Here is a 10,986-nt window from a genome sequence, read left to right on the forward strand (position 1 = left end):
AAAACATAGTTTAATTAAATAATTAAAATCTCTTTAGACTTTGGTGTTCAGAGTTACACCAGGCTGACATTTTGTGCTAAAATGTGCACACACCTTTTTTCCCAATGTGGAAATGGCATTTAATTTCATCTGTCACTTTACCATCTAGCCCTTTGGCATTGTGAGATGCTTCTACACTTTGCCTCAAACAACTTCAGTTTTTACTGTCCTGAGTAATATCTTATCACCAGCAGAATGTATAGAGTTTCTGTTTACTCTGTAGTTGAAATTACTCCTGAGTGAGCTGAACAGCCCAGATTCCAGCATAGCCCTTATAACCCCCTGCAAGTTACCTTCCGCTCTTCTGACAACTGACCATTGGTTCCTCCTTTTCTTTCCTAGGTTGGAAAACGCTAATAAGGCACAGGAGTGCATCTTGTGCCATGGTTGCTTCACTCTTTTAAAGACCTGTGAATTTTCCAAAAGCTGTATGGAAATCCAGATTTTATCCACCCAAGTATAGGATTGCAGTGCTGCAGTTACCAGGTCATCTTATTCACATGTTCCTCTAGACAAGCTGAACACATTTTTGAGACATGACTTCCATCTGCAAATGTGCATTGACTGTTCCCCGGTTACCATCTCTGGCACAGCTGAAACTCCCATCATCTTGCTGTGCTGGGGTGAACTTGTTAAAATATGCAGTCTTTGTCTCCTAAATGGCTTGGATGCTTACCCTTTGATTACCCCAAGTATCCTTTTTGCTTTTTCTGGTAGATGATACTGAAGGAATATTGTACAGATAAAGTAAGTAAGAGTGAACAAAATACCATTTAGTTTTGGGACTAAACCATCAGCATTGGGGAGTTCATTAAAGAATGCTTAATAAGAAAGCCAAATTCTGGAAGCATGTTTTGTGTAAGAAAAAAACCAAACCAAAACATCCTTCAAGGTGAGTCAGTTCCTGAACCTGTACATCTGTTTAGCTAACTCATTACGTATTATTTCCTGTATGAGCTCACCGATACAATTTTCTTTGTTTTGGTTTTCAAATACAAATGTAGGCAACTTTTATAGAATGTGGATTAATCGAGGCTTTGGCTTTCATTCAGCTATGCTGGCATATGCAAATCTGAGATGTGTAATAAAAGAGTCTGGTTTAGAGACATGCACATTCACATCAGTATCACATTTCTCAATTTCACAACAGTCTTAATTTTCAGAGCGTCATACTTTGCATGCGCTAGAGTTCCTTATTGTGTCAATTAGCTTCTCTTTCTGTAAAGCACTGAGAAAAGTGTGTATAAATTCAGATGAAAATTGCCTGTGCTCTTGACATTTTCTGCCACTGAAAACGTGGCAACTCAATTCTGATTTTCAGCTTGCTTTAAACTTAGAGAAATGGTGCAACTGCTGCCTGTTTCTAATTATTCCTGAAAAGCTAGTAAGAGGTGGTATGAAGGCCACTCAGGAGAATGATTCAGAGCAGTCTGGAAATTATAGCTATTGATCTTTGACTTTGACTGATGACTTTCTCTTTGCTCAGCCTGACATATGCTGCCCAGACCTAAGGTTTTTTCTAATGTCCACTGCATCCTATATAGTCCAAGACACAAAAACACAGTGATAGGGCTTCAGAGAAACTAATTCTAAGAATTTTCGTAGAATTAGTATAAAATAATAGAACAGAAGGGGCTTCGAGAGGTGCTCTTTGGGTAACTATAGCTTTGGTGAAAAACCTAAATCTCTACAGCTGATCAATGACATCAGCAGCTAACAAAGATCTTAGGGCATCGTTGCTACAGGCTTACAACTAAAGTTCAAAACTGGATATCTGTATTTAATAGGCTCCTGAATCTATAATGATAATGAGTTTATAAATAGTTTGATGTTTAGCTGAGTCGTATCTCTCAGCCATTCACTGAGATTTGTGCGTATCTGTCACTGAGGTATAACAACTCTACTGACAGTAGGGAGACTAAATATGGGTTGAAAAGCTAATCATTAGGCAACTGTGCTAATATTTTGGCCCTATTTCCTAGAAAATTACTCTTTTACTTTTAAACTCAAAAAATCTCCAATGAGTATAGCAAATTTTAAACATATTTACCTGGTAGTTACAGCATCCTCCAAAAGCTTAGTATTGGTACAATCAAGTACATGAAAAAATTGCCAAGATTTTGTAAAGATAAATAGAGTGGGAGCAAAATCCCACTAAAATGAAAGGCAAGTTTATTGCTTTTCCACATTTCTGGATATGAGGCAGTGAGACAGAAAAGCCCTCTATGAGCTGGATGTAAAATGAGCAGTTTCAGTAGGATTGTGCTTTATTTTGTGTAGACAAATAAATCTGTGCATGTGTGTGTATCAAATCCCTCATCTAACTTTGATTCTTGAGGAGTCTTGATCACTCCTAGCTTCCCAGCTAACTGCATTAATGCTACTATTTAATATGGATTCTTTTCTATTTCACTTAACACTGTTCTCGCCTTTTCTGAAGCAAATCTCACTCATCCTACCTCCATTTCTCAATGATGTGTTTATTTTCACAGTTCTCTCAACCATCTCTTGCACGGGCAAGCTCACTGACCATTTTTCAGTAACATTTGAGACCTAAGAATGTACTTTCTTCATATGATCAGCTGGTAATTTGAAATCTAGGTCTCTTCATCCTCTTATTTCCTGGCAGCTTTTTGTAAAGACTATCATGGGGCAGCCCATCATCCTTGAATGCTTCATGCAAGAAGCTGATCTCTACAGAAGCTCAGATAACTGTGGTCTTTAAGGATCTTCTTTATTGAATGGTCATTGTCCAGTGCTATGTGCTTACCTTGAAGGATATTCATTCAGTGTATCACATGAGTGTCTCCAGGGCAGATAACAGCAATTTGTGGAACTTGAGTCCTAAGTTGCAAATAACTCTTTTGTAATACAAGCTGCCTCATCTTTCATGCACAAGGATAGCATTGAAACATAGAATGAAAATGGACTGGTAACTTTGCCATAGCTTATTAATGTTTCTTTTTTTTCCTCATCATTAAAATGGAAATCCCTTTGAACAGTAGAATAAAGATTTAAGTTTTTTTTTATTATCAGGGATAGTATTCAGAACTAGATCTCCTAGATGTATCCAGCTCCTCTGTTAAAGGGCTGGGCTTTTTTGGAAATCGCTGCAAGGAGTAGGCAGGAATTATCCCCTTCCTATGTTCGCTGTTGCACCAATGAATTCTGTGCTGTCTCTGACATACCAGACACTTGGCATTGCTGGTGTTCAGATATGATGAATTATGGCTCAGATCTGATGTTTCTCTGTCAGTTTTCTGGTATAGCATATCCTTCTTTTATTAGAGGAGAAGCCTTAATAAAACTCTTACATAAAGAAAGCTCTCAAATGGTCATATGCTTAATATCCCTCCATCCTTTTTACAGGAAGAAAAATGACTAAAACTTGAAGTCAGACTCTGGCATGCTTGAATACCATATGCCTGCATTATTGAGAGACTGGAGCAGAGTATCTGGAGAAAGATGAGAGAGTGTGGGTGGCAATAGAAAAAACAACCACGACTGTAAGTTAGCAAGATAATATCCTTACTTTCTTCTGTGGGTCTCAAGAGTGATTAAAAAAACATTGGTGTTTTAAAAATATTGCTGAAGACTACAGAGTGACTCATAATGCTTCAGAGAATGGAATTCTTGGAAGTTTCACTGTAATGCCAGATTTTAGAACGGAGGGCAGCAGAGCTGCAGAGAAGTAACATGAGGATATGTTGACGGAGAAAGAACATCTCTGAGGAAATGCAGGCAAGAGAGAAAGAAAGGGAAGAGAAGGAGCCTGGGGAGAGATGACAAGACAATTATTTATACTGGGAACTTGTTGCTTGCACTGATGAGAATGTTTCTCTGCTTTTTGAGGTTTTATTGGCCAGCATGCCTGCCTACACAATGCTTGGCCATATAAGCAGCAGGGGAAGATATGTAAACATGTTTACCAATCAGACAATGAAAATGTGTACATGCAACTCTGAAAGTCCATCCTACAGCAGGCCTGAAACTTTAGAATTAAACTTTTTTTTTTTTTTTTTTTTCTGGGTGTGGGTGTGGGTAAATTCCTGGTAAATTTAGCTATTTTATGAGTGAACATGTTGGCTAAAAGTAAATTTTCACTGGAAAGTTTTATCCAGTCAGAATAGACATTCTGGTCATAATAAAATAAAGGAAGAATGACAATTATCTGGAATTAAATATTAGCCTCACAGTTATGGCATGCACCTGATTTTTTTGCTTGATACTGTAACATACATGTTTTATATTCTAAGTAAGTACCTTTGCTAGAAAAGTGAGCAGCCTTTCTCCCACCATTCCCCAGAAGTGCTCATCAGCACCTGTTCCCCTAAAGTTCCAAGAAAATGGTTTGTGTATTTCACAGGCTATGATATTGGCAGGAACATGGTAATTCCTGGTTCAGATTCATGAACATGGGCTGAACTTGTACCAGAACCTCCTCCTTTAAGTGAGTGTCCTAACTAACTGGCAGCTGAGGGATCATTGAATCGTTGCTGTTACTTACAGGTGAAAAACATATTGTTGATAGTGGAAGCAGAAATACTGAAATCTGGGCACTCTTTTTTTTTTTTTTTAAGAGGGTTCTTATTGTCTAGTCTCTCCTACAATCTGTATCATTTGTGCATTTAGTTACATAAAATACGTTGGTTCAGAGTGCTGAAAAGGTATTGCTGGCTTAAAGGTGGATAATGCTATACTGCTGCTGTCTGGATAGAAACTTCATGCACCTTTTAAACATTTAATGATTAGTCATCTAAAAATTCACATCTGAGAAATGTTATGACTTAGTATTTGGTACTTCCAATCTGAAAAAAAATAAAAATCATATATCCAGCAGGGAAGCCAATATGACACGATTCGTATAAGTGATGGTTATATATCACAGTTAAATAAATACCCTAAGTGAGCAATTAGTTGATATGTTCCTGGCTGAAATTTGTTCGTGTAATTTGATGGATGAAGTGTGTGGATAAAGAATAGATTAACAGATCATAACCAGTTCATGAACAAATCATGAACAGGAAGAAAGACTACAGAGCAGGGAGTTTGAATAACATATATTTTATTTCACTTGTATAACAGGAAAATGTAGATTTTTGAGCTGGCCAAAACTGAGAATGAACCTTTTTTTTTAAAAATGTATTTCTCCTGGAAAATTAAATGTACTATATTTAGAAATGAAACTTCTGAAATGAAAACGTGGTCTATGTGAGTATAGATTTTATGAGTTTTTACTTCTAGTGTTTTTATGTCTTAATGAATTCTTGTTGGAATAATTTTGTAGTTTTCATGTGTATGACACATGGATTTTAGCCAGATTGAACTGGCAACTTGGGTGGATAAAACATTCAATAATAAAACTGTCCAGCTTTCCTGGGCTTATGATCTACTGATTCCCTCGTTTCCCAAAGCAGTGAACTGAGAAAAGTTTATCCATTATAGGATTAGTGCAACTAATTTGTTCTCATATTGCCTGTCATCCTGTAGATTTCAGAATATAGGAACACAAATGGACTTCTTTGGATTTCTGTGATCTCAGAGTCAGAAGTAAAATCTACAATGCATGGTGATAGTAGGTTCTCATATAAACAGAATCTTGCACAGAGTAAAAAGATGCACTGAAAATTCGAGTAAACACAACAGGACAATCTGCATCTCCTTGGTTTGTGTAGGAGCTAGGTTGAAGCTAGGAAACATTTTCTGATATGCCCTTTAATGGATGCAAGACTCATCCAATCACTCAGGAGCTAATACTGCACTTTTCTGTTCTGTGCATAAAAAATGTCATGCCAAATGACTCTGAGTGGTATCCTTAATGATGAATTTACAGCCATCAGAAAGGAGCCTTCTTCGATTGTCTGCATTAAAGCAGCAGTTGATTATAATCCCATCCAGCAATGCTTTTCCTTGGCCTTATGAAAAAGAGCAGCATACAAGGCAATCATACCCTTGGGTGTCTTTTGACTTACCCAAAAGTATGGCTTAAGTGTTGATTTCTTTTCCAAAAAAACCCAAAATCCATTTTACAATGATGACACATCCATTGCCTAAAAAACGAATGACATGGGAATTACAACGAATGCCCTGATTGCTCACCTGGCTTAAAAATAGTAGCAGGTTTCACAAACAATATTTAGCCGAGCATATCTGTCAGCTGTCAGGGCTGTGCATGGGAAATAGACAGCCAGCTCCCTCTTTTCACCTTCCCACAGTTTGGGCCTTATCTCATGTGTTCATAATGCAGTACTGTAGTCTGTATCAGAGACCCTATGTACCTATGTACCTTCTTCCCCATCCTCTGGCCCATGAAACACTGTCTAGCTGCATTGAGCAAGGAGAAGCTTGTTCTGGAAATGAGTCGTGAGCCAGCGAGCATGTCCAATAACTGGAAAGATAGTATAAAGTCTGATTTTTCTGTTTGTCTTGTGCTTTTCTCAGGATTAGATTTATGAACAAAAGATTGCACAGCGGGTTTATAGTAACACAGAATATGTGGCAAAAGACAAAAGAGATCTCTCCAGCTTCCAGCAGTGTCTGGAGAAAGTGCCAATATGCATCCCTCTGGATAGCTTCCTATCCAACTTTAGGAAACACAGGTGTATTTCTATAGTACATAGCAATATGTTTCAATTCTATTGGCAAATCACTATGGAGTTTCCCAAACCGCTCACTCTGTTCATGACAATGTGGCCAAAGACTTTAAAGTTCAGTTAGTAAAAAAATTAAAGGCAAGATCAATGACATTTCTTCATCAATCTGCTCTTTTTTTCCTTCCCTTTTTTTTTTTTTTTTTTTTTTTCCTCAATGGATAATTTCTAGAAATTATTTCAGCTGGGTGAATCAAGTGAAGACATCTCATGGGAATAGGAGAGGTCTTGCAGGTCAGTTCTGGGGAATGGGTGTTACAAATTCTTTTCTTGCTTTTGCTTACCACACCTTTACTCTTATCAGGTAGACAGAACTATTGACTTAGTTTGATGGCATGGGAGATTATTTAGCATTGGAGATACATCAGTCAGCTAAACATTAACTAAAAAAAATCTATAGATCTGCAGGAACATCACAAAAGAGGGAGTAGCATAATCATGCCAGAGGCATGCATTCTAGAGAAGGCAATAAACAGTTAAAAGAAGAAAAAAAAACAAAAATAAAGTGAAATAGAGGAAACAAGACAACTGAGTTCCACCAAATATTCTCCATTTCCCCCAGAACTGTTCTTTATTCACTGACATACATGCAATGAATGTGTTCCACTTAGAGTGTTAAGAAGTGGAAATGAACTTTGTAATTTGCTTATGGTTTTTTGGTATAATTATCACTTTTAAAAATAAATATTTCATTCTATAAAATGCAGAACTCCCTGCCTCTCCCTTTCCAATCTTCCAAAACTGCTTTGGACTAATTTTGATCTCTGTTTGCAATTGTATACATGTGTCTGTGTGTTAGTAGCATAGTACATTCTCTATGTTCATGTGCTGCAGATCCAGTTTTCCAGCCTTGCACCCTGTTGTGTCCTGACTGTCCATCACAAACGGTAAGTGATCAAATAGCTATATATTTTTTTCTTATGTTGAATTGTGGAACTACCACAATTTCATCAGCCCAGTCCCATAGTTTTTGTGTGTCACCTTCCTTGTAAGAATTCTTAAAAGTCGTAATACGCACCTTTGCATTTCATTTATCACTTAATAAAACACAATTTTTCATAAATGTATGTTATAAAATTTATCCTTAGGTTATGTAATGATTTGTATTCTTAGAAACTAGTTCTTTGGCATTAATGATATCTTGGGCATAATTATGCTTATGAAGTTATACAAGCTTGGAGAAAGCTCTGAAAGATGTTTCCACACAAACTTTTTCAAGTTTAAGATGCTTGAAGTGAGGTTCAGTGCTGTGAGACCTCATTTAAATTCCACAGTGTGGCATATCAGTTACTGCAAAGACTGTACATCCTGACTGACTCTTCAGGCAACAAAAACAAGACCTACTAAGGAAATGGGTGGGTCTAAGAAGTAAGACCCTAAAAATCCCACCTGACATGCCATGGAATCGATGTGGAAGTCTGGTCAAAGACGGACTGCTCGAGCACTGGTTGTTTTAGGAGTCTAAGAAGCTGAGAGGGAGAAGACAGAAGAGAAAGAAAGCTTTGCCATGGTCCTTAGCCTCATTGCTAGAGGTTTCAGTAACTTTTAAATCTGTTTATTGTTGATTATAGTGCTTGTTATTGTACAATGGATAATGAGGTCCCCTTCTGCCAGGGACCATGTGCCAATTCATCCTTTAATATCTCCAGTAAGAACTGCAGCTCTTAGATGTTGTCTTATTAGATATTCAGGAATTGCTTCTGGGTCAGGATTGTTCTGGGCACTGGGAGAGTGCTATGTAGAAAGTTGAACCACCTTACCCCATCTGGCCACGTCCTAAAGGTCCTATTGAGATGGAGGATATTTTAAGTAATCTTAAAATGAAATGGAAAGAAATGCTTCCACAAGCAAAGTCAAGGAGAGGCTGTTAACTTGGAAAAGAGAGAGAAAGCATCAAATAACCCTGATCTTCTCTGTTTGATGGGCACAGGAACTGATGGACCAGACTGGAGGACCCTCACTTCTGTAAGAATACACTTTATACCCTGAGAAGCCTCTTATACAAAACATATTGGCTGAAGGACTTTAACCTTGTCTAGTAATGTGCTTTCAGACAGGAAGTATTGAATAATGCTTACTGTTCTAACTAGAATGTTTTTGGCTGTTGATTTTTAGTGCATTAACCACAGTAAATCACTTCCAAAATCTCTGAAGAAGCAGATGGAAGGCCAAAAAGACAAAAAAATACATGGAGTAGTCAATTAAGTGGGGGTCATAAATGAACCTCTTTTCAAGAGGCATCATCAGGAACTTGTCTGAAAAGAGTGATTTGCAAAGAAGGAAGCAGGTGTCAAATTCCTTTCGGCAGCTGGATGCCTAAAAGTGTTTGAAATGAAAAGCTACCTGATCTAAAAGCTCAAGACACAGAGAGGAGGTGCCTTAACAAGTGGAAGGGAAGATGTATCAATGGCGTTTACAACCCTCACAGTGTAGGGAGAGAGCAGAATGTTGAGGAAACGTGATGATGTGACTGAGTTTGGCAGGATATTAGCAGGATACCGGCACTCTCAGGGAGGACGAACTTGAGGATGATTCTTGAGCTCTGTATTCAAACATCTGCCTTCCACAGCATGTTGTAGAAAAATAGAGGGTTTGAACCGTTAGAGAAGGAAGTGCAATAGCCCAGATTTTTATCATAATTACACCCAGGTGGTTCTGAAGTGACTACACCCGAGTCATTGAAGTTACACCAGTGCAAAACTTGTGTGAGAACGAAATCAAGCCTTTTGTTTTCTTGCATTTGTGTACCAAAAGAGCACTCTAACAGCTCTTAGTAAATAATAAATTAATAATGATATTATGATCTCCGTTATGACTGGAAGAAATACAGAAAAATTAGTGTCAAAGTAAGAATCTGCCTGCAAGATTCTTTGAATGTGTCATTTCTAGATTTGTACTGGACATAAAATGCTTTGCTAGACTGATTTTAATTTTTATTTCAAATATCAGAAATATCAAATGCAGTCACTTTTTATGCGGTGAGCAATACAAACCCTACAACTTATAGCTTATAGGTGAAATGATTAAGACCTACGTCCTGTTCATCATAAAACACCTTTAGATCCCCAGCAGAAAGTAGTAAATGAAAACAACTCATGAAAGAAGCAATGAAAACAAGTGCTTTTGCTGTTTCCCTGCTGTAAAGCAAACAGTACTTTAGTAGTTGGTTTCGTTTGTGTTTCCCCATTTGTGCCTCAGAATACACCAGATTGCAACGTTACATCACATTGTTAATGACTGGAGCCATGTCCTGAGATCCCCCTCTGACCACACCACAACTTCCTTCTCTCTTTTCCCCTCCCGGCCAGAGGACTGTGTGTAATTATGTTGAGGACATAATTCAATTAATTATTGACAGAACACGTAATCACCACTCAGATCTCTCTCTGATAAATCTCTTCGCTGCTCTCTGACTTCTGTTTGTCATGTACGGGGGAGGTGGAAAGGCAATAAAAACGTGTTTTAAAGATAGGACGCTTCTCAATACTCTCTTACCAACCGGAGAGGTTTCTGACAGCCCGGACCCTGCGGATGGGAAGCAAATTGTTCTCGTCTGTGCTAAACAAGTGTCCCCGAGAAAGCTCGCGGGATGGAGGCTTGTGCTTCATTTTCAGTGGAGGATATAATAGGAGCAGATAACTTTAATTTGAGCAAAGGACATTGGGCTTTCGCAGCAAGTTTTTCTGTTGCTGATAGTTAAAGCGATAAATAAGAGCTCTGTGTTCGGTTTAAAGGAGGAACGTAGCTGACTTATTTAGGAAAAAAAAAAATATTAAAAAAAGAAAAATAAAAAGAAGAATCCTGACCTCCCATAGCCTTTGGCCAAAATCAGCTAGCAGCAGAAGGTAAAGACGAGGCTGCTGCTGTAACTATTAAAGCCCAAGTAAGGGCAGTGATCGTTTCTGTCCGTATGACCGGAAAACGGCCGCCGGGTCGGGGTGGGGACGTGCCCGGGGGCTGCCCTAACTTCGGATTACAACTAAAGCACGGCAAAAGCGGGTAAGAAAGAGAGATAACGAGGTGAGGAAGGAAAGAAAGGCTTTATTGTAAAGTACGGAAAACTCAGCTGTGGAAAAAAACTCCAAAAGACAGTAGGTAGAGGCTGCCCGGGCAACCTCGGCTAACCCGGTGCCGGGTGGGTGCAGCGCCGGGCACCAGCCCTCGCCTTCACACGCCGCTGGGAGCCGAGCCCAGGGCTGGCGAGGGACCCGGCTCTGCAGCGGGGCCGCGGGGCGGTACCGGCCACGCCGGGACTGTGGGCAGCGAGGCGGGGGCCGGCCATGTCCTTCCCATCAGG

This window comes from Chaetura pelagica, unplaced genomic scaffold, assembly GCF_000747805.2.
Source record: "Chaetura pelagica isolate M959 unplaced genomic scaffold, ChaPel_1.0 scaffold354, whole genome shotgun sequence".
NCBI lineage: Eukaryota > Metazoa > Chordata > Aves > Apodiformes > Apodidae > Chaetura > Chaetura pelagica.